This window comes from Anopheles ziemanni (assembly GCF_943734765.1).
Source record: "Anopheles ziemanni chromosome X unlocalized genomic scaffold, idAnoZiCoDA_A2_x.2 X_unloc_39, whole genome shotgun sequence".
Taxonomy (NCBI): Eukaryota; Metazoa; Arthropoda; class Insecta; order Diptera; family Culicidae; genus Anopheles; species Anopheles ziemanni.
Genome location: NW_026689806.1, coordinates 182,648 through 207,500, shown reverse-complemented (window position 1 = coordinate 207,500; position 24,853 = coordinate 182,648). Strand labels below are relative to the sequence as shown.

Sequence of the window (24,853 nt, the reverse complement as noted above, 5' to 3'; positions counted from 1 at the left end):
TTAAATTCAGGGGGTTGTCACACATGAACTGAGGCTTATGTACCTTGCGGTTGTTATCGTCACATCTGGCTTGCGACTACTTTGTTTCAATGTCCAATATGTACCGTTGGACTCGGTTAACGGGCTGTTAGCCCGCGTGTGGTTTAACTCACTGATACCTTCCATTGCCCATACGCTAGTTTGTTTGTGTTCCTTTGGTCAACTTCCATACTTGAATCATTTGTGCTATTCGCTGCTGCTTCGACGCTACTTTGACATCTTCGCTTCTATTTAAATAAATAAATAAGCTGAAGCTAGACATCAGTAAACACCACCACAGACACCACAAGCACGCCTTCTCCTCGTACTTCCGCCTCACGCGGGAACACGGACGCTCTAAATACTTCGAATTCCAATGCCAGTATATTGTAAACCACGGGTTCTTTAATGCTAGCGGGTCGTCGCGACCCTAGTTAACATCATGGTGCACGTCTCGTGACGGGTGTCACGGCGTAGTTAAATGTATGCGATACATTTCTCAAATATAAGCGCTCAGTCATCTGTACATCATGGTAGGTTCCCACGACGTGCAATATGCGTTCAACTTATCAATGTTCATGTGTCCTGCAGTTCACATTATGACGCGCAGTTAGCTGCGGTCTTCATCGATCCATGAGCCGAGTGATCCACTGCCGAGGGTGACTAACTTGCGTAAGCCGCCGCTGTGCGCGTATACCCGTTCCCCGTAGGGAGGAGCAAGCCGCCGCTTAGAGACGAAGCATAAAGTGTCCTCATTCCACATAGGGCAAGCTGGATGAATCCATTTTACCCAGGACGGCCGAAGCGGCGTGGACCAGGGGAGAACTGAACCTTATACTTCACACCACAGTAAGTCTACGTGTCCTCTTCCACATAGGGCAAGCTAGAACTAACTATCTTACCCAGGACTGCCGAAGCAGCGTGGACCAGGGGAGGAACACACTTTTCATGGAAACGTAAGGCATCCATGACTGCCATAACGTAAGCCGCCGCTGTGCGCGTATACCCGTTCCCCGTAGGGAGGAGCAAGCCGCCGCTTAGAGACGAAGCATAAAGTGTCCTCATTCCACATAGGGCAAGCTGGATGAATCCATTTTACCCAGGACGGCCGAAGCGGCGTGGACCAGGGGAGAACTGAACTTTATACTTCACACCACAGTAAGTCTACGTGTCCTCTTCCACATAGGGCAAGCTAGAACTAACTATCTTACCCAGGACTGCCGAAGCAGCGTGGACCAGGGGAGGAACACACTTTTCATAGAAACGTAAGGCATCCATGACTGCCATAGTGCGTAAGCCGCCGCTGTGCGCGTAAACCCGTTCCCCGTAGGGAGGAGTCAAGCCGCCGCTTAGAGACGAAGTATGAAGTGTCCTCTTCCACATAGGGCAAGCTAGAATGAACTATCTTACCCAGGACCGCCGAAGCAGCGTGGACCAGGGGAGAACTGAACTTTATACTTCACACCACAGTATTGAGTAATGTGCCCTCTTCCACATAGGGCAAGCTGGAATGTTCCATTTTACCCAGGACGGCCGAAGCGGCGTGGACCAGTGGAGGACTACACAATCATGAGGTTTGATATCGACTTGTGTGTTTCAATAGGATACCGATGGTATGGTTTGAACCGATTTGATTTAGCCATTCTGAAGTCATCACTTGGTTGAAGCGCTGAACTAGGGAGGCATCGTTTACATATATATTGGTTTTCGCATGCTCTACTAGGTTAATGTCATGAGGTTGGCTATCGAGCATGCCCAAGTGATGACTTGATTGTGTGCTTGCTTGAATTCTTCACATTTCATACCATCGGTTAGTTGTCGAATCATTCCTCGATCATAACCTTCGTTCTTGGTTCATGTATGCTCTCTTCCACATAGGGCAAGCTAGAATTAACTATCTTACCCAGGACCGCCGAAGCAGCGTGGACCAGGGGAGAACTATACTTTGTCTTGTATGCCCTCTTCCACATAGGGCAAGCTAGAACTAACTATCTTACCCAGGACCGCCGAAGCAGCGTGGACCAGTGGAGGACTATACTTTGTTCATAACACCACAGTATTGAGTAATGTGCCCTCTTCCACATAGGGCAAGCTAGAATGAACTATCTTACCCAGGACCGCCGGAGCAGTGTGGACCAGTGGAGGACTACACAATCATGAGGTTTGATATCGACTTGTGTGTTTCAATAGGGTACCGATGGTATGTTTTGAACCGATTTGATTTAGCCATTCTGAAGTCATCACTTGGTTGAAGCGCTGAACTAGGGAGGCATCGTTTACATATATATTGGTTTTCGCATGCTCTACTAGGTTAATGTCATGAGGTTGGCTATCGAGCATGCCCAAGTGATGACTTGATTGTGTGCTTGCTTGAATTCTTCACATTTCATACCATCGGTTAGTTGTCGAATCATTCCTCGATCATAACCTTCGTTCTTGGTTCATGTATGCTCTCTTCCACATAGGGCAAGCTAGAATTAACTATCTTACCCAGGACCGCCGAAGCAGCGTGGACCAGGGGAGAACTATACTTTGTCTTGTATGCCCTCTTCCACATAGGGCAAGCTAGAACTAACTATCTTACCCAGGACCGCCGAAGCAGCGTGGACCAGTGGAGGACTATACTTTGTTCATAACACCACAGTATTGAGTAATGTGCCCTCTTCCACATAGGGCAAGCTAGAATGAACTATCTTACCCAGGACCGCCGGAGCAGTGTGGACCAGTGGAGGACTACACAATCATGAGGTTTGATATCGACTTGTGTGTTTCAATAGGGTACCGATGGTATGTTTTGAACCGATTTGATTTAGCCATTCTGAAGTCATCACTTGGTTGAAGCGCTGAACTAGGGAGGGGCATCGTTTACATATATATTGGTTTTCGCATGCTCTACTAGGTTAATGTCATAGGGTTGGCTATCGAGCATGCCCAAGTGATGACTTGATTGTGTGCTTGCTTGAATTCTTCACATTTCATACCATCGGTTAGTTGTCGAATCATTCCTCGATCATAACCTTCGTTCTTGGTTCATGTATGCTCTCTTCCACATAGGGCAAGCTAGAATTAACTATCTTACCCAGGACCGCCGAAGCAGCGTGGACCAGGGGAGAACTATACTTTGTCTTGTATGCCCTCTTCCACATAGGGCAAGCTAGAACTAACTATCTTACCCAGGACCGCCGAAGCAGCGTGGACCAGTGGAGGACTATACTTTGTTCATTACACCACAGTATTAAGTATGGTGTCCTCTTCCACATAGGGCAAGCTAGAACTAACTATCTTACCCAGGACCGCCGAAGCAGTGTGGACCAGGGGAGGACTATACTTTATACTTCACACACTAGCCATACTGAAGTCATCACTTGGTTGAAGCGCTGAACTACGGCGGGGTAATCGTTTACAGGTTATAATCATATAGCTGCATGCTCATTAGTAGATAATGGAATATTGTATGGCAATATGAGCATGCCCAAGTGATGACTTTGTTTCAAGCTCAACAGGTAGGGTATTGAGTCCTCTTCCACATAGGGCAAGCTAGAATGAACTATCTTACCCAGGACCGCCGGAGCAGCGTGGACCAGTGGAGGACTCTATACTTTATACTTCACACCACAGTATTGAGTACGACTTGCATAAAGCCCCTAATGAGAACCACGAGGGCTCTCTCAATGTAGAACCACGAGGGCTCTAGTACCGATTCTCTCGGTACGGCTTGGTCCGTGTTCCTTTATGCTTGTACTCTAAGTATTAAGTATTGTGTCCTCTTCCACATAGGGCAAGCTAGAACTAACTATCTTACCCAGGACCGCCGAAGCAGTGTGGACCAGGGGAGGACTATACTTTATACTTCACACACTAGCCATACTGAAGTCATCACTTGGTGGGGGTGAACTACGGCGGTATCTATCGTTTTGGTTCGGTCTATATAGGGTCGCTTGCATGCTCATTCGAATATAATGTAATTGTGTATGGCAATATGAGCATGCCCAAGTGATGACTTTGTTTCAAGCTCAACAGGTAGGGTATTGAGTCCTCTTCCACATAGGGCAAGCTAGAATGAACTATCTTACCCAGGACCGCCGGAGCAGCGTGGACCAGTGGAGGACTCTATACTGTATACTTCACACCACAGTATTGAGTACTTCTTGCATAAAGCCCCTAATGAGAACCACGAGGGCTCTCTCAATGTAGAACCACAAGGGCTCTAGTACCGATTCTCTCGGTACGGCTTGGTCCGTGTTCCTTTATGCTTGTACTCTTAGAAAGTCTCAACCCGGAGGTCTTGACTTTGATTGTCATAGTTGGACTACGACGGGGTATCCGACTCATCGAATACCCCAGAAGCACACCATCTTTCGGGTAGGCGGTACGCGTACCTCCGGACGCGGAAGTCTCAACCCGGAGGTCTTGACTTTGTATTGTCATAGTTGGACTACGACGGGGTATCCGACTCATCGAATACCCCAGAAGCACACCATCTTTCGGGTAGGCGGTACGCGTACCTCCGGACGCGGAAGTCTCAACCCGGAGGTCTTGACTTTGTATTGTCATAGTTGGACTACGACGGGGTATCCGACTCATCGAATACCCCAGAAGCACACCATCTTTCGGGTAGGCGGTACGCGTACCTCCGGACGCGGAAGTCTCAACCCGGAGGTCTTGACTTTGATTGTCATAGTTGGACTACGACGGGGCATCCGACCATTGCTGATCGAACACCCCTGATTCACCATCTTTCGGGTAGGCGGTACGCGTACCTCCGGACGCGGAAGTCTCAACCCGGAGGTCTTGACTTGGATTGTCATAGTTGGACTACGACGGGGCATCCGACCATTGCTGATCGAACACCCCTGATTCACCATCTTTCGGATAGGAGGTGCGCCCACCTCCGACGCGGAAGTCTCAACCCGGAGGTTCGGACTTAGAGTTTTTCCCATTCAAAAGTTTTTCTCTTAGCCATACTGAAGTCATCACTTGGTGAACGATTGAACTAGGGCGGGTTAATCGTTTATAGGTATCATGTGGTTTGCATGCTCTCTTAGGTTAAGGTCATGTGGTTGGCTATCGAGCATGCCCAAGTGATGACTTTGTTTCACGCTTGCTTGATTTCTTCATGATTCCCTGTTATATAGTGTAATCATTCGAGAACAGGGAATCTTTGGTTTTGCTCAACAGGTATTGGATGTCAACTTGGTATCTAGATCGCATTAAGTCTCAACCCTTAGGTTCGGACTTGTATAGTGACATCTTGTTACGGTCTTGAGTCTCAACCCGCAGGTTCGGACTACTTAGTGTTTGATCGAATATAATATGGCAACTTGTGCCTAAGTCTCAACCCGCAGGTTCGGACTTCTGTTTATTTGGCCAATGTATGTATAAGGCAACTTGTGCCTAAGTCTCAACCCGCAGGTTCGGACTTGTGTATTTGTTCGAAGTCATGTATAAGGCAACGTGTGCCTAAGTCTCAACCCGCAGGTTCGGACTTGTTAGTGTTTCGTCAACTTTCATATGGCAACTTGTGCCTAAGTCTCAACCCGCAGGTTCGGACTTGTGTATTTGTTCGAAGTCATGTATAAGGCAACTTGTGCCTAAGTCTCAACCCGCAGGTTCGGACTTGTGTATTTGTTCGAAGTCATGTATAAGGCAACGTGTGCCTAAGTCTCAACCCGCAGGTTCGGACTTGTTAGTGTTTCGTCAACTTTCATATGGCAACTTGTGCCTGAGTCTCAACCCGCAGGTTCGGACTTCTATAGTGTTTCGTCAATTATCATATGGCAACTTGTGCCGAAGTCTCAACCCGCAGGTTCGGACTTCTTGAAGGATCACTTGGCCACTAATGATCCTTCCGCAGGTTCACCTACGGAAACCTTGTTACGACTTTTACTTCCTCTAAATCATCAAGTTCGGTCAACTTCGATAAAGCAGACGCGGTTCACGAGGATCCAGCGAACGATCATCTCCAAAGACCTCACTAAATAATCCATCGGTAGTAGCGACGGGCGGTGTGTACAAAGGGCAGGGACGTATTCAACGCTGGCTGATGACCAGCACTTACTAGAAGTTCCGAGTTCATATGGACCATTGCAATCCATAATCCCTACTAAGTGAGTATTTGAGTGATTTCCCGTTCCTCTCGGAATAGGAGACACGCTGCTACCCACATTGTAGCACGCGTGTAGCCCAGAACATCTAAGGGCATCACGGACCTGTTATCGCTCGATCTCATTTTGCTAAACACAAATTGTCCTGCTAAGCAGCGTACCGTAAGTGCACTTGCGCACACGAACAGCGAAGGTGTCAGGTCATACTCCACCGAAAGGTCCTAACCCGTTCCAATCGGCATCGACGCATTAACGCTGACTGCGTTCTAGTTAGCATATGTGAGTCACGTTCGTTATCGGAATTAACCAGACAAATCAATCCACGAACTAAGAACGGCCATGCACCACTACCCTTAAATTTGAGAAAGAGCTATTAATCTGTCTCACCTCCATAAGTTCGGACCTGGTAAGTTTTCCCGTGTTGAGTCAAATTGAACCGCAAGCTCCATTTCATTGTGGTGCCCTTCCGTCAATTCCTTTAAGTTTCAACTTTGCAACCATACTTCCCCCGGAACCTGACTTTGGTTTCCCGGAAGCTACTGAGAGCACCTGGTTGTAGCGTCTCCCAATTGCTAGTTGGCATCGTTTACGGTTAGAACTAGGGCGGTATCTAATCGCCTTCGATCCTCTAACTTTCGTTCTTGATTAAAGAAAGCATCCTTGACAAATGCCTTCGCTTTAGTTAGTCTTACGACGGTCTACGAATTTCACCTCTCGCGCCGTAATACTAGTGTCCCCAACTACTTCTGTTAATCATTACCTCCGGTCTGAGTACAAACCAATGAAAGATTAGACCAAGGTCGTATTCCATTATTCCATGCAAGATTATTCTAGGGCGTTTGGGCACCCTGCTTTAAGCACTCTAATTTGTTCAAGGTAAACGTGAGCGGTCGAGCTCTATGTTACACTTGCACCCGTTGAAGGGCACACCATGACACAGACTTGGTGCCCTACCACACCATTGAGTCGCAACCAGATTCCGACTTGGCCCACCGACCACGGGTTGACCGGGTCGGCGGAGCCGGACTGTGTTGGACAAGTATCAACTTCGAACGTTTTAACCGCAACAATTTTAATATACGCTAGTGGAGCTGGAATTACCGCGGCTGCTGGCACCAGACTTGCCCTCCACTTGATCCTCGTAGAAGGATTTATGCTCTACTCATTCCAATTATGAAACATCATTAAAGAGTTTCATATTGTTATTTCTCGTCACTACCTCCCCGTCCCGGGATTGGGTAATTTACGCGCCTGCTGCCTTCCTTGGATGTGGTAGCCATTTCTCAGGCTCCCTCTCCGGAATCGAACCCTGATTCCCCGTTACCCGTTGCAACCATGGTAGTCCTCTATACTACCATCCATAGTTGATAGGGCAGATATTTGCGAGATCTGTCGTCGGTGCGAGACCATACGATCAGCATCATTATCCAGACTTCAACTCAATGACACGGAGAACCCGCGATTGGTTTGACTAATAAGTGCACCAGTTCCCGCGAGGGTCCTGGCATGTTGCATGTATTAGCTCTAGATTTTCCACAGTTATCCAAGTAACTAGGTTGATGATCTCGTAAATTATAGCTGTTATACTGAGCCTTATGCGGTTTCACATTAAATCTGTTTGTACTTAGACATGCATGGCTTAACCTTTGAGACGAGCGTATATTACTGGTAGGATCAACCAGAATTCCGACTTTGCGTTCGAATGTTCATTGTCCCATTGCACCCGGAGGAGCAAACACCACGTTCTATATGTTGTCAAGTCCGGTAGCACACGGGAGGCGAGCCCCCGTGCGAACCTCATTGCCCTCGTATCACACACACCCGATGCACCGGACAGGCACTTGAGCGGCATTCGACTCCGCTAAGCGCTCGTGCGCCCGATTGTGCATGCGCTGACGGGGCCTTCATACCCCTACCACAGCGACCTTATGCCAAACTTCCATGAATACTTAGGTGAGCTGACAAGGGCCTTCATTTCCCTACCATCAACTAAAGGACACGCTAGGCGCGTCCGATCATTGCAACTGCGGGGCTTTCATACCCCAATCACCACAGTACGCAATTCACCAGAGTTTAATCACAACCCCCCCGGACATGGCACACTATTAACTTGCAACAAAACTTAGTGTGTGCCGGGCACATCGGTTCCACAAAATCATTCCCGATGTACCCCAATTGGGGTTGCGAACGCATTCACGGTCCTCTGACACACCCAACCAAGCGTGGATACTACATACCTCAAACACCCAGTACACTAACAGACAAATCAACATATGGTTGCTTTCCCCCAGACATTTGCCAATCACTTGGCACCCGGACGGGAACTCGCTCCTGATTGCGCCATTGCCACCCATTTGCCAAGAGCGAGTTCTGTATGTAGATTTCATTTGGAAAGACAACCGTGTACTGGATATTCTATCCGACGATTACAGATGACGAGTACGAGACTCGACTACACTCACGGTTAATACATTTTGGGTCGAGATTGCTTTCGGGGTTTTCGATTGGTCTTGCGCTTGTAAACGTATAACTTTGACTTGTGGTAACCTCGGTATGTTAGTCGATCACGTGGTTGTGAACTGGGTAAGGGTGGGCAATCTGTTCACTTGCACTCTGGGTAGGAATATGGTGAGCGCTATAGGTTAAAGATCATGGTATGGTTCCATCGTGATGACTTTCGCTAGATAGTAGGATGTTTGGATAGTTATAACGTTTTTGGCCATTTGTTCATAGTGTTCGGTTCATTGAGGAATTCGATTGGTCTTTGCTTCACACACGTGGTCGATCACTTGGATGTGAACTAGGGTGAGAATAAGGTGTTCACTAGTGCTCTTAGGTTTTGGATCAGTACTGAGCACTTGATTGGTTTCGCATAATATGTATCCATAGTGATGACTCTTTCCAGCTTAAGATTTCGTTACCAGTTTCGAATCCTCCCCACGTTCGCTTTTACTTGGTTAGGTTTTCGAGTGTAGATTTGAAAGCAATCTCATGTATGTATCCCATCTGATATAAGCCACTGACAGTTCATGTCACCTCGTTCAACTCTCGCTGGGTCACAGAAGTATGTTACTGCGCCCATTATCCCTACTCGGATAGGTTCGGTTCGTTCGTTTTATACTACGGTGAGTAAACTCAATTTGTGCATCGCATAGCCATGGAAAGCAAGCTTTCGCGGGCCTCTTCGACTGTTTTGATACGAGCTGTGCCCGTGATGCTTGTCATCCCAGGATACTAGACCCCTTTGGACGACCGCATGACCATCAGAAAGTAAATTCCACGTTCGATTTGGGGTGTGAACCCCGAACATAAAGTCTTTGTGTAGAACCACGAGGGCTCTATAGTACCGATTCTCTCGGTACGCTTGGTCCGTGTTCCTTTATGTTCGTACTCTTGTGAATAAGATTCACGTTCGTTTTGGGATATTTGCTACTGTCACCGTTTGAGTACTATGGGGCTTGAACCCCTAACATAAAGTCTTTGTGTAGAACCACGAGGGTTCTATAGTACCGATTCTCTCGGTACGCTTGGTCCGTGTTCCTTTATGTTCGTACTCTTGTGTGTATAATATTCATGTTCGGTTTGGGATATTTGCTACTTTCACCAGGGTCCCGTTCTTCATACAAGTCTGCCTTGCTAATGTGGTTACTTTATAGTGTAGTTCTGACATCCCAATTTTGGGACTTAGCCGATTTTTCGTATATTTCCATATGACCCATAGGGTCCCTTTCTTCATACAAGCTTGCCTAGGGCGATCGGTCAAAACTTGTCTTACTATTCGATTGGTCTTCGCACTTTCACCCTAGGCAGTTCGCCTAGGTCTGTCTTCTTGAGGAGGCCAAAACCCGAAATAAGGAGGTTCGGCCGACCCTGAAACCTCCCCTGTCTGAACTACACTAACCCGATTTTTCAGGGTCCTCAGCGCCATACAACTTTGCCTAGGTCACTTGTACTCTTGACTTAGGCCATCTGACTTGGTCCGTGTTTCTTCCTAGGGTTCACCTAGGTACTTTGCCTTGCTTGATGTGGTAACTTTATAGTGTAGTTCTGACATCCCAATTTTGGGACTTAGCCGATTTTTCATGAATTTCCATATGACCCTAAGGGTCCCTTTCTTCATACAAGCTTGCCTAGGGCGATCGGTCAAAACTTGTCTTACTATTCGATTGGTCTTCGCACTTTCACCCTAGGCAGTTCGCCTAGGTCTGTCTTCTTGAGGAGGCCAAAACCCGAAATAAGGAGGTTCGGCCGACCCTGAAACCTCCCCTGTCTGAACTACACTAACCCGATTTTTCAGGGTCCTCAGCGCCATACAACTTTGCCTAGGTCACTTGTACTCTTGACTTAGGCCATCCGACTTGGTCCGTGTTTCTTCCTAGGGTTCACCTAGGTACTTTGCCTTGCTTGATGTGGTAACTTTTTAGTGTAGTTCAGACATCCTAATTTTGGGACTTAGCCGATTTTTCATGTATTTCCATATGACCCATAGGGTCCCTTTCTTCATACAAGCTTGCCTAGGGCGATCGGTCAAAACTTGTCTTACTATTCGATTGGTCTTCGCACTTTCACCCTAGGCAGTTCGCCTAGGTCTGTCTTCTTGAGGAGGCCAAAACCCGAAATAAGGAGGTCCAGCCGACCCTGAAACCTCCCCTGTCTTAACTACACTAACCCGATTTTTCATGGTCCTTAGCGCCATACAACTTTGCCTAGGTCACTTGTACTCTTGACTTAGGCCATCTGACTTGGTCCGTGTTTCTTCCTAGGATTCACCTAGGTACTTTGCCTTGCTTGATGTGGTAACTTTTTAGTGTAGTTCAGACATCCCAATTTCGGGACTTAGCCGATTTTTCGTATATTTCCATATGACCCATAGGGTCCCTTTCTTCATACAAGCTTGCCTAGGGCGATCGGTCAAAACTTGTCTTACTATTCGATTGGTCTTCGCACTTTCACCCTAGGCACTTTGCCTAGGTCTGTCTTCTTGAGGAGGCCAAAACCCGAAATAATGAGGTTCAGCCGACCCAGAAACCTCCCCTGTCTGAACTACACTAACCCGATTTTTCAGGGTCCTCAGCGCCATACAACTTTGCCTAGGTCACTTGTACTCTTGACTTAGGCCATCCGACTTGGTCCGTGTTTCTTCCTAGGGTTCACCTAGGTACTTTGCCTTGCTTGATGTGGTAACTTTTTAGTGTAGTTCAGACATCCTAATTTTGGGACTTAGCCGATTTTTCATGTATTTCCATATGACCCATAGGGTCCCTTTCTTCATACAAGCTTGCCTAGGGCGATCGGTCAAAACTTGTCTTACTATTCGATTGGTCTTCGCACTTTCACCCTAGGCAGTTTGCCTAGGTGTAGCTTCTTGAGGAGGTCAAAACCCAAAATAAGGAGGTTCAGCCGACCCAAAAACCTCCCCTGTCTAAACTACACTAACCAGATTTTTCAGGGTCCTCACCGTCATACAACTTTGCCTAGGTCACTTGTTCTCTTGACTTAGGCCATCTGACTTGGTCCGTGTTTCTTGCTAGGGTTCACCTAGGTACTTTGCCTTGCTTGATGTGGTAACTTTTTAGTGTAGTTCAGACATCCCAATTTTGGGACTTAGCCGATTTTTCATGTATTTCCATATGACCCATAGGGTCCCTTTCTTCATACAAGCTTGCCTAGGGCGATCGGTCAAAACTTGTCTTACTATTCGATTGGTCTTCGCACTTTCACCCTAGGCAGTTTGCCTAGGTGTAGCTTCTTGAGGAGGTCAAAACCCAAAATAAGGAGGTTCAGCCGACCCAAAAACCTCCCCTGTCTAAACTACACTAACCAGATTTTTCAGGGTCCTCACCGTCATACAACTTTGCCTAGGTCACTTGCACTCTTGACTTAGGCCATCTGACTTGGTCCGTGTTTCTTCCTAGGGTTCACCTAGGTACTTTGCCTTGCTTGATGTGGTAACTTTTTAGTGTAGTTCTGACATCCCAATTTTGGGACTTAGCCGATTTTTCATGTATTTCCATATGACCCTTAGGGTCCCTTTCTTCATACAAGCTTGCCTAGGGCGATCGGTCAAAACTTGTCTTACTATTCGATTGGTCTTCGCACTTTCACCCTAGGCAGTTTGCCTAGGTGTAGCTTCTTGATGAGGCCAAAACCCAAAATAAGGGGGTTCGGCCGACCCAAAAACCTACCCTGTCTAAACTACACTAACCAGATTTTTCAGGGTCCTCAGCGCCATACAACTTTGCCTAGGTCACTTGTTCTCTTGACTTAGGCCATCTGACTTGGTCCGTGTTTCTTCCTAGGGTTCACCTAGGTACTTTGCCTTGCTTGGTGTGGTAACTTTTTAGTGTAGTTCTGACATCCTCATTTTGGGACTTAGCCGATTTTTCGTAAAATGCCATATGACCCATATGGGTCCTTTCCTTCATATAAGTTTGCCTTGCTTGGTGTGGTAACATTTGAGTGTAGTTCTGACATCATCATTTTGGGACTTAGCCGATTTTTCGTAAAATACCATATGACCCATCAGGGTCCTTTGCTTCATATAAGTTTGCCTTGCTTGGTGTGGTAACATTTGAGTGTAGTTCTGACATCATCATTTTGGGACTTAGCCGATTTTTCGTAAAATACCATATGACCCATCAGGGTCCTTGCCTTCATATAAGTTTGCCTTGCTTGGTGTGGTAACCTTTGAGTGTAGTTCTGACATCATCATTTTGGGACTTAGCCGATTTTTCGTAAAATACCATATGACCCATCAGGGTCCTTGCCTTCATATAAGTTTGCCTTGCTTGGTGTGGTAACCTTTGAGTGTAGTTCTGACATCATCATTTTGGGACTTAGCCGATTTTTCGTAAAATACCATATGACCCATCAGGGTCCTTTCCTTCATATAAGTTTGCCTTGCTTGGTGTGGTAACCTTTGAGTGTAGTTCTGACATCATCATTTTGGGACTTAGCCGATTTTTCGTAAAATACCATATGACCCATCAGGGTCCTTGCCTTCATATAAGTTTGCCTTGCTTGGTGTGGTAACATTTTAGTGTAGTTCTGACATCACCATTTTGGGACTTAGCCGATTTTTCGTAAAATACCATATGACCCATCAGGGTCCTTTGCTTCATATAAGTTTGCCTTGCTTGGTGTGGTAACACATGAGTGTAGTTCTGACATCCCCATTTTGGGACTTAGCCGATTTTTCGACCAATACCATATGACCCATCAGGGTCCTTTGCTTCATATAAGTTTGCCTTGCTTGGTGTGGTAACATTTGAGTGTAGTTCTGACATCCCCATTTTGGGACTTAGCCGATTTTTCGTAAAATACCATATGACCCATCAGGGTCCTTGCCTTCATATAAGTTTGCCTTGCTTGGTGTGGTAACATTTGAGTGTAGTTCTGACATCCCCATTTTGGGACTTAGCCGATTTTTCGATCAATACCATATGACCCATCAGGGTCCTTTGCTTCATATAAGTTTGCCTTGCTTGGTGTGGTAACATTTGAGTGTAGTTCTGACATCATCATTTTGGGACTTAGCCGATTTTTCGTAAAATACCATATGACCCATCAGGGTCCTTTGCTTCATATAAGTTTGCCTTGCTTGGTGTGGTAACATTTGAGTGTAGTTCTGACATCCCCATTTTGGGACTTAGCCGATTTTTCGTAAAATACCATATGACCCATCAGGGTCCTTGCCTTCATATAAGTTTGCCTTGCTTGGTGTGGTAACATTTGAGTGTAGTTCTGACATCCCCATTTTGGGACTTAGCCGATTTTTCGATCAATACCATATGACCCATCAGGGTCCTTTGCTTCATATAAGTTTGCCTTGCTTGGTGTGGTAACATTTGAGTGTAGTTCTGACATCATCATTTTGGGACTTAGCCGATTTTTCGTAAAATACCATATGACCCATCAGGGTCCTTTGCTTCATATAAGTTTGCCTTGCTTGGTGTGGTAACATTTGAGTGTAGTTCTGACATCACCATTTTGGGACTTAGCCGATTTTTCGTAAAATACCATATGACCCATCAGGGTCCTTGCCTTCATATAAGTTTGCCTTGCTTGGTGTGGTAACACATGAGTGTAGTTCTGACATCCCCATTTTGGGACTTAGCCGATTTTTCGTAAAATACCATATGACCCATCAGGGTCCTTTCCTTCATATAAGTTTGCCTTGCTTGATGTGGTAACATTTGAGTGTAGTTCAGACATCCCCATTTTGGGACTTAGCCGATTTTTCGATCCATACCATATGACCCATCAGGGTCCTTGCCTTCATATAAGTTTGCCTTGCTTGGTGTGGTAACATTTTAGTGTAGTTCTGACATCACCATTTTGGGACTTAGCCGATTTTTCGTAAAATACCATATGACCCATCAGGGTCCTTGCCTTCATATAAGTTTGCCTTGCTTGGTGTGGTAACATTTTAGTGTAGTTCTGACATCACCATTTTGGGACTTAGCCGATTTTTCGTAAAATACCATATGACCCATCAGGGTCCTTTGCTTCATATAAGTTTGCCTTGCTTGGTGTGGTAACACATGAGTGTAGTTCTGACATCCCCATTTTGGGACTTAGCCGATTTTTCGACCAATACCATATGACCCATCAGGGTCCTTTGCTTCATATAAGTTTGCCTTGCTTGGTGTGGTAACATTTGAGTGTAGTTCTGACATCATCATTTTGGGACTTAGCCGATTTTTCGTAAAATACCATATGACCCATCAGGGTCCTTGCCTTCATATAAGTTTGCCTTGCTTGGTGTGGTAACATTTGAGTGTAGTTCTGACATCCCCATTTTGGGACTTAGCCGATTTTTCGATCAATTCCATATGACCCATCAGGGTCCTTGTTCTTCATATAAGTTTCCCAAGACTTAGTGTTTTTTACCTTTGGACACCAATATCACCCTTGCGGGTATCTTTGATCTTCTCACTTTGTATTGACCGAATGTAGGTCTTGCCATGCCAAACATATAATTGTTCTACACCAAGTCTCTATCTCGTACCGCCAGCTCGGTACATTCGATCAACCTGCCCTTAAGGCACCCGGGACTTAGCCATTTTTTCACATTTTTCATGATTTTGAGGCAACTTTTCTCGACTTTGTCACCTTATTTCTCCAAGATCCTTTCCCTTTAGCGCTTCACTCTGTTCGTATGATATTTAGCGCTGACTATCACCTTTCTATCGCTGAGCTCAACTTCTTATTCGGTGCCATAGAGCCAGAGATATTTGGTGTATGCTGTTATAAGGGAAGTTTGTCACTTTTTCAAAGGCCCACTTTGGGACGCCCATATCTCACCTTCAGGTATCTTCGATCTTCTTGTCGTCTATGGACGAAACTTAGGTCTTGTCTTGGCCAACTTATAAATGTTCTACGGCCAAGCCGTATCTCTTACCGCCAGCCCGGTATTTTTGGACTTAGTCGGATTTTTGCCTCTCGTGGTAACAATTTCTGACTTTGACTCACAATAACACCCGAACGGTCACATGCTAGCGCTTTGCTTGGTAAGGATTATAGTTAGCGCTACCTTTTCTCTTTCCATCGATACCTTGTTCGTTCCATTCCATGCCATACAGCCGAAGTTATGATGTTTCCCGTTTTCCATATCATGTGGAGCTTATGCTCTGGGAAAACCATCTAACACCTGTACCACCCTTTTGGGTACCACCGATCTCGTCACTATGTTCGGGCCAAATATAGGTTATAACATGCCCAACATATAATTGTTCTACACCAAGTCTCTATCTCTTACCGCCTGCTCGGTATTTTACTCGTAAGTCCAAATTTCACAACTTGTACTTTTTGGCCCAATGTACTCGAGTTTCAATTTTGGTAACATTTTTCGACTTTGACACTTAATAACTTCCAAATCATGCTAGTAAGCGCTTTGCTTTCTTCTAGTCGTATCTAGCGCTGGGTGTTACCTTTCCAAAACATATCCTAGCTTAACAATCCATGCCATACAGCCGGAGCTATACGGTGCACAAGTCAAATCCATTTTAGCCATGTTTCATTTTTGCCAATTTTTGACCACTCGTATCACCCTTCCAGAGTGGTCCGATCTTCTCGCTGTCTATGGACGACTTTTAGGTCTCGTAGAGGCAAACTTATAAGTATTCTACGTCAACCCGCTATCTCTTACCGCCTGCTCGGTATTCTTGGTCTTGTGTGATTTTTGGAAATTTTGGTATTATTTTTCCACTTTGTCGCTTAATAACTCAGTTTTGCTCAACACTTAGCGCTTCGGTTGTTTGGGATTATAGTTAGCGCTCGGTTCGACCTTTCCAACACTGATCTTAGCTTGTCGATCCGTTCCATACAGCCTGAGTTATTCGCGATACCGTGTTTCAACCCATTTCTCAAGTCTCGTTTTGGTCCAACTTTGAACCAGCCATATCACCCTCTTGGGTACCTCCGATCTTCTCGCTCTATATTGGCCAAAGTTAGGTCTTGAGGTAACGTACTTATGATTGTTCTACGCCGTGTTCGTAGCTCTTATCGTTCGCCCGCTATTTTCGATCATAAGGTGAATTTTCGCCTCTAAACCACCATTTTTCACCTTTGCCCTCTAATATGACCGACTTGCTCAACACCTAGCGCTTCGCTTGGTAGGACACATAGCTAGAGCTCGTCAAGACCTTTCCAACGCATATCCAAGCTTTCCGATCCGAGCCATACAGCCTGAGCTATAGGCGATACCGTTTTTCCCATTTTCTTGGTCACATGCACTTTAGGGTACCCCTTTTTGCCTTTGACCCTTAATACCTCCTCCGGGTCACTAGTAGGCGCTCAGCTTGGTAGGATACATAGCTAGAGCAGGCCTTCACCTTTCCAAAACTGCCTAAAGTGTACCGATCCGACATCTAGAACCAAAGTTATGGTCATTCCCATCATGCTCTACTTTCATGGTCAACCTCCACCAAGCACACCTAGGTTGGACCAACTTTCACCAACTCATCTCGAACCCCAAATTTGCTTCGACCTACTAGGTTTCCCTAGTAAAGTGGTCAAAACATCCATTACAACACGACTGGTCTTTCTGGTGGTCGACCTAGGCGACTTTGTTCGACGACCACCACCCCATGGAACTAAAAGACGTCCCTTGATACGGACCACCGATACATTTTCCGGCCTGTCTAAACTACACTCATCGAAATTTTTTTGGGTCCCCACCGTCATACAAGTTTGCCTAGGTCAAGTTTTTCTTCCGGATCGGCCGCGGACCTCACTTTTCATTATCTAGGGAGGCCATAGGGCCCCAAAAGGGGTTTTTTAAAATTTTCGACACTTTCGACTTTGGTCGGATTTTTTCCGATTTTGGTCCGACCTAGGGACTTGGTGGTCCAAGGAGCCTCGGGACCAAACTTTTTTCTCAGGGGTCCCTACCTCCATACAACTTTGCCTAGGTCAATTTTTTGTTCCAAATCGACCGCGGATTTCACTTTTCAATATCTGGGGCTCGTGTAGAGTCCGAATATGAGGTTTTCTCATTTTTCGACATTTTCGACTTTTTTCGACTTTTTTCGGGTTTTTCGACCTAGGGGTCCGCCGAACAAATTTTGGGTCAAAAATTTTTATTGAACTAGTCGAAAGTACGCAAAAAGATAAGACTTTTTGCCGAAGACACCATGCCCCGGAACCGACTCCTTCCCCTTCAAAATTGGGGACAAACGTGATTTTTGAAACTTTTCCTTAGGGAGCCCAAGACTTAGAAAATTTTCAAATTCTCGATTTTTCGATTGCGAGCTAGCGCTTTGCGGTCTTCGGCAATGTTGTAGATCTCGACGAGATAAGACTTTTTGGTCAAGGGACATTTTGCCCTCCGACCCCTCCTTCCCCCCGCAAATCGACCCCCAAAGTGCAATTTTTGCATTTTCACCTCTTTGCACGCACTGTTCGGCCCAAATGGCCACTTTCTATGGGTCTGAGCGCTTTGCGGTCTTCGGCAAACTTTTAGAGCGTACCAAGCCCTAATTATAATTCTTCTACACCACCTTCGTACCTCTTCATCCCTGGCCGCTATTCGCGTACCAAGGTAATTTTTGTTCATTTTGTCAACATTTTTCATCTTTGACTGCTTATATCGGCCTTGCCATGAACCGATAGCGCTTCGCTGTGTTCTAACGTAAGTTAGTACTGCTCAATACCTTTCCAAATCATGTCTTAGATTGTCATTTGCTTGCATACAGCCGGAGCTATGAGCGATACCGTAAAAAGTACCGAAACTTGGAAAAATCCTTTGATCGCCCATATCCCCCCTTTGGGGGCCAGATATCGAAAAAAGTTCTGATTCAAAAAGTTGCGCATTAACGTGTTCTAGTTATGCCTAGAACATTTCACTTCGCTAGCTGGCCTGCAACTTAGCCGTAATTGGGATTTTAGGGTGTTCTTGGAGGGCCCATTTCCTGCGACTTGGTATCTTTTGGGCCCAATGTTTCTCTAATATCTCCACGAGTTTTCCAGATAGCCTTTTCAAACTTTCAGGGTGCCTAGAACACCTCAAGACCTTTCCAACGCTATGCCGTTTGCCTCGCTCGGACATCTACAGCCAAAGTTATTCGAGGTACACGGTACCTTACCCTGTTTTCTCAGTACTTGGTCGAAAATTTCGATCAGCCATATGACCGACTTGGACAACCCTGAGCGGGTTGGCCCCATATAACTAAACTTTCGTCTCGTGGAGGCAAACTTATAAATATTCCACGTCAACTCGCTATCTCGTACCGCCTTGACGGTATACTTGGTCCAAGGGCCATTTCCAGCGACTTGGTCGCAATTTCGCTCTAAGTTTCGCTAATACCTTCGTCCGTGGACATGGTGATTTTTTGTTCGTATTTTTCCTTGATAGTCCCACTCAAGACTATTCCATACCAGAGCCAAGCGTCCCGCTAAGTGCCATACAGCCTGAGCAGTAATTCATGAAAGGTACCTCTACCAGTTTTTGCCATACTTGGGTACAAACTTTGTATCGCCCATATCTCCACTTTGGAGGCCAGCCAGCACCTTTGCCCCATATACTTTTTTCTTGGTCATACCATGCACTAAATATAATTGTTCTACGCCAACTTGCTATCTCTTCTCTAACTTGCCGTTATTCTTGGTCCAAGTCCCATTTCATTCGTTTTCGGACCCATTTTGCTATATGTTTCACTAATAGCTTCGGCCATGGACAAGCTGATATTCTGTTTGTATTTTTGCTTGATAGTCCCACTCAAGACCATTCCAAAACACACCGCAGCTTGTCGCTCGGTGGCAAACTGACCGAGTTATAATTCATGAAAGGTACCTCAACTTGGTACACCACGTGGTCGGCCCAAACCATAAACCGACCAAACGACCGACTTGGAGCACCCTGACCGGGTTGGCCCCATATAATGAAAGTTGCGTCTCTACACGCCCAACTTATGAATATTCTACGCCAAGTCGCTATCTCTTACCGGTAAGCCGGTATTCACCTTCCAAGGGGGATTTTGGTCAAGTGCCATTTCCTGCGACTTGGTCCCCGAATACGACCATCATCACCTAATATCTCCGTGGTCTTTCAACTCAGCCTCATGAAACTTTCAGGGTAGATAGGTCTCCCCGAGACCTTTCCAACGGTGAGCCGTTTGCCTCGCTCGGCCATATACAGCCGAAGTTATTAATGGTACTTGGTACCTTACCCTGTTTTTTCCATACTTGTTCGTACTTGGGTACAAACTTTGTATCGCCCATATCTCCACTTTGGAGGCCAGCCAGCACCTTGGCCCCAAATACTTTTTTGTTGGTCATACTATGCCCAAAATATAAATGTTCTACGTCAACTTGCTATCTCTTCTCTAACTTGCCGTTATTCTTGGTCCAAGTCCCATTTCATTCGTTTTCGGACCCATTTTGCTATATGTTTCACTAATAGCTTCGGCCATGGACAAGCTGATATTCTGTTTGTATTTTTGCTTGATAGTCCCACTCAAGACCATTCCAAAACACACCGCAGCTTGTCGCTCGGTGGCAAACTGACCGAGTTATAATTCATGAAAGGTACCTCAACTTGGTACACCACGTGGTCGGCCCAAACCATAAACCGACCAAACGACCGACTTGGAGCACCCTGACCGGGTTGGCCCCATATAATGAAAGTTGCGTCTCTACACGCCCAACTTATGAATATTCTACGCCAAGTCGCTATCTCTTACCGGTAAGCCGGTATTCACCTTCCAAGGGGGATTTTGGTCAAGTGCCATTTCCTGCGACTTGGTCCCCGAATACGACCATCATCACCTAATATCTCCGTGGTCTTTCAACTCAGCCTCATGAAACTTTCAGGGTAGATAGGTCTTCCCGAGACCTTTCCAACGGTGAGCCGTTTGCCTCGCTCGGCCATATACAGCCGAAGTTATTAATGGTACTTGGTACCTTACCCTGTTTTTTCCATACTTGTTCGTACTTGGGTACAAACTTTGTATCGCCCATATCTCCACTTTGGAGGCCAGCCAGCACCTTGGCCCCAAATACTTTTTTGCTGGTCATACTATGCCCAAAATATAAATGTTCTACGTCAACTTGCTATCTCTTCTCTAACTTGCCGTTATTCTTGGTCCAAGTCCCATTTCATTCGTTTTCGGACCCATTTTGCTATATGTTTCACTAATAGCTTCGGCCATGGACAAGCTGATATTCTGTTTGTATTTTTGCTTGATAGTCCCACTCAAGACCATTCCAAAACACACCGCAGCTTGTCGCTCGGTGGCAAACTGACCGAGTTATAATTCATGAAAGGTACCTCAACTTGGTACACCACGTGGTCGGCCCAAACCATAAACCGACCAAACGACCGACTTGGAGCACCCTGACCGGGTTGGCCCCATATAATGAAAGTTGCGTCTCTACACGCCCAACTTATGAATATTCTACGCCAAGTCGCTATCTCTTACCGGTAAGCCGGTATTCACCTTCCAAGGGGGATTTTGGTCAAGTGCCATTTCCTGCGACTTGGTCCCCGAATACGACCATCATCACCTAATATCTCCGTGGTCTTTCAACTCAGCCTCATGAAACTTTCAGGGTAGATAGGTCTCTCCGAGACCTTTCCAACGGTGAGCCGTTTGCCTCGCTCGGCCATATACAGCCGAAGTTATTAATGGTACTTGGTACCTTACCCTGTTTTTTCCATACTTGTTCGTACTTGGGTACAAACTTTGTATCGCCCATATCTCCACTTTGGAGGCCAGCCAGCACCTTGGCCCCAAATACTTTTTTGTTGGTCATACTATGCCCAAAATATAAATGTTCTACGTCAACTTGCTATCTCTTCTCCAACTTGCCGTTATTCTTGGTCCAAGTCCCATTTCATTCGTTTTTGGACCCATTTTGCTATATGTTTCACTAATAGCTTCGGCCATGGACAAGCTGATTTTCTATTTGTATTTTTGCTTGATAGTCCCACTCAAGACCATTCCAAATCACATCGCAACTTGTCGCTCGGTGGCAAACTGACCGAGTTATAATTCATGAAAGGTACCTCTTCTTGGTACACCACATGGTCGGCCCAAACCATAAACCGACCAAACGACCGACTTGGAGCACCCTGACCGGGTTGGCCCCATATAATGAAAGTTGCGTCTCTACACGCCCAACTTATGAATATTCTACGCCAAGTCGCTATCTCTTACCGGTAAGCCGGTATTCACCTTCCAAGGGTGATTTTGGTCAAGCGCCATTTCCTGCGACTTGGTCCCCGAATTGGACCATCATCACCTAATATCTCCGTGGTCTTTCAACTCAGCCTCATGAAACTTTCAGGGTAGATAGGTCTCCCCAAGACCTTTCCAACGGTGAGCCGTTTGCCTCGCTCGGCCATCTACAGCCGAAGTTATTAATGGTACTTGGTACCTTACCCTGTTTTTTCCATACTTGTTCGTACTTGGGTACAAACTTTGGATCGCCCATATCTCCACTTTGGAGGCCAGCCAGCACCTTGGCCCCATATACTTTTTTGTTGGTGATACCATGCACCAAATATAATTGTTCTACGCAAGCTTGCTATCTCTTCTCCAACTTGCGGTTATTTTTGACTCAAGTCCCATTTCCATAGTTTTTGGTACCAATTTGCTCTATGTTTCGCTAATAGCTTCGCCCAAGGACTTTGTGATTTTTTGTTCGCATTTTTCCTAAATAGTCCCACTCAAGACTATTCCAAATCACACCTTAGCTTGTCGCTCAGTGCCATACAGCCAGAGTTTTAATTCATGAAAGGTACATCACCTTGGTACACCACGTGGTCGGTCCAAACCATCAACCAACCATATGACCGACTTCGAGTCGAGCTAGCGGCTTGGCCCCATATAATCAAATGCGTGTCTTGGTAAGGGCTACTGACGGTCAGAACAATGTAGCTCGCTAGCTCGTGCGCAAACTTGTGTTTTGGTCGAATATTGGGTGTTCGTGTACCACTTCGGGTAACACGGACTTTGGTGCAACTTCACCACTTGTGCACCTAATAAATTCTCGGTCGTTCAAGTCTATGCCTTCATATTATCAGGGTAGTTAGGTCTCATTGAGACCTTTCCAACGCTATGTCGTTTGTCTTGCTCGGCCATCCACAGCCCGAGTTATTCGAGGTACACCGTACCTTACCCTGTTTTTTCCTCATTTGGGTGCAAACCTTAGAACACCCATATGGCCCACTTGGAGACTAGCTGGCACTTTGGCCCCATATAATAATAAGTGCGCCTTGATTAGGGCTACTGACGGTCGGAACATTTCAACTCGCTAGCTCGGGCCCACACTTGTGTTTTTCTCGAATATATGGTTCAAGTGTGCCACTTTGGGCACTTATGGACATTTTGTCCCCACACAACTTTCTTGCCTTGGTAGATAGGGTCTTGTGTTCTCGGGCAAAAAGATGCACCAAGATATGGTCTAACTTTCGTTCTTTTACCGCAAAGCGCTAACTCCAACACCCGAGGAGATAGAAAGTGATTATGTTCGGTACATCGGTCTTCCATGGCCTACTATGGTAAGCCCCTGCAGGTATGCAACCGAAGGTGCTTGGTACATGTATTTGGTGCAATATCGGTGCAAAGTAGGTGTTTCCTTGATCGGGCTATAACTTTCTTGGTTGATGTTGGATTGCTTTGCGGTCTTCGGGGGATAGTTAGGGAACATGTTGGCCAACATTTTCTTATTCCTCAGCCTGGCCGTACCTCTTACCGTCTAGGCGGTATTCATGCTCTAAGTTGGAACTTGTGTTCCTTCGGGCAACTTTTCTGACTTTGACGCTTAATAACTTCCGTTCATATGCAGTCTAAGCTCTGCAACTCTCAGGAAAGCTAGTACTACTCATTTCTTTTCCATATCAGTCTTTGGCTTGTCGATCCGATGTCTACAGCCTTAGTTATTCACGTTCCCTGTGAAGGTAGGTTTTTGCCCATTTTCCAGTTCATGTGGTAACATTCCCGGACTTTGCCGGCTTTCTCTTCATGTGGTAACTTGCTTGCTTGTGTGGTAACTTGGAAGTGTATGTCTGACAGACCCAATCTCGGACTTAGCCGATTTTTCTCTTCATATCATATGGATCCATCACTAGGCCATCTTGCTTGCTTGTCTGGTAACTTGGAAGTGTATTTCTGACAGACCCAATCTGGGACTTAGCCGATTTTTCTCTTCATATCAAATGGATCCATCACTAGGCCATCTTGCTTGCTTGTTTGGTAACTTGGAAGTGTATTTCTGACAGACCCAATCTGGGACTTAGCCGATTTTTCTCTTCATATTATATGGATCCATCACTAGGCCATCTTGCTTGCTTGTGTGGTAACTTGAAAGTGTATGTCTGACAGAGCCAATCTGGGACTTAGCCGATTTTTCTCTTCATATCATATGGATCCATCACTAGGCCATCTTGCTTGCTTGTGTGGTAACTTGGAAGTGTATTTCTGACAGACCCAATCTGGGACTTAGCCGATTTTTCTCTTCATATCATATGGATCCATCACTAGGCCATCTTGCTTGCTTGTGTGGTAACTTGGAAGTGTATTTCTGACAGACCCAATCTGGGACTTAGCCGATTTTTCTCTTCATATTATATGGATCCATCACTAGGCCATCTTGCTTGCTTGTGTGGTAACTTGGAAGTGTATTTCTGACAGACCCAATCTGGGACTTAGCCGATTTTTCTCTTCATATCATATGGATCCATCACTAGGCCATCTTGCTTGCTTGTGTGGTAACTTGGAAGTGTATTTCTGACAGACCCAATCTGGGACTTAGCCGATTTTTCTCTTCATATTATATGGATCCTGGACTTAGCCGATTTTTCTCTTCATATCATATGGATCCATCACTAGACCATCTTGCTTGCTTGTGTGGTAACTTGGAAGTGTATTTCTGACAGACCCAATCTGGGACTTAGCCAATTTTTCTCTTCATGTCATATGGATCCTTCACACGGCCTTCTTGCTTGCTTGTGTGGTAACTTGAAAGTGTATGTCTGACAGACCCAATCTGGGACTTAGCCGATTTTTCTCATCATATTATATGGATCCTGGACTTAGCCGATTTTTAGGTTATTATATATGGATCCTGGACTTAGCCGATTTTTCTCTTCATATAATATGGATCCTGGACTTAGCCGATTATTAGGTTATTATATATGGATCCTGGACTTAGCCGATTTTTCTCTTCATATAATACGGATCCTGGACTTAGCCGATTATTAGGTTATTATATATGGATCCTGGACT

The 24,853-nt window shown here is 45.7% G+C and overlaps 1 non-coding gene across 1 annotated transcript; it reads right to left on the bottom strand.

Annotated features, from left to right (window-relative positions):
• Positions 1-525: 525 nt before the first annotated feature.
• Positions 526-680, bottom strand: LOC131292188 (5.8S ribosomal RNA). The gene has a single exon (XR_009189878.1). It is a non-coding gene; the product is annotated as a 5.8S ribosomal RNA (ribosomal RNA).
• Positions 681-24,853: the final 24,173 nt, after the last annotated feature.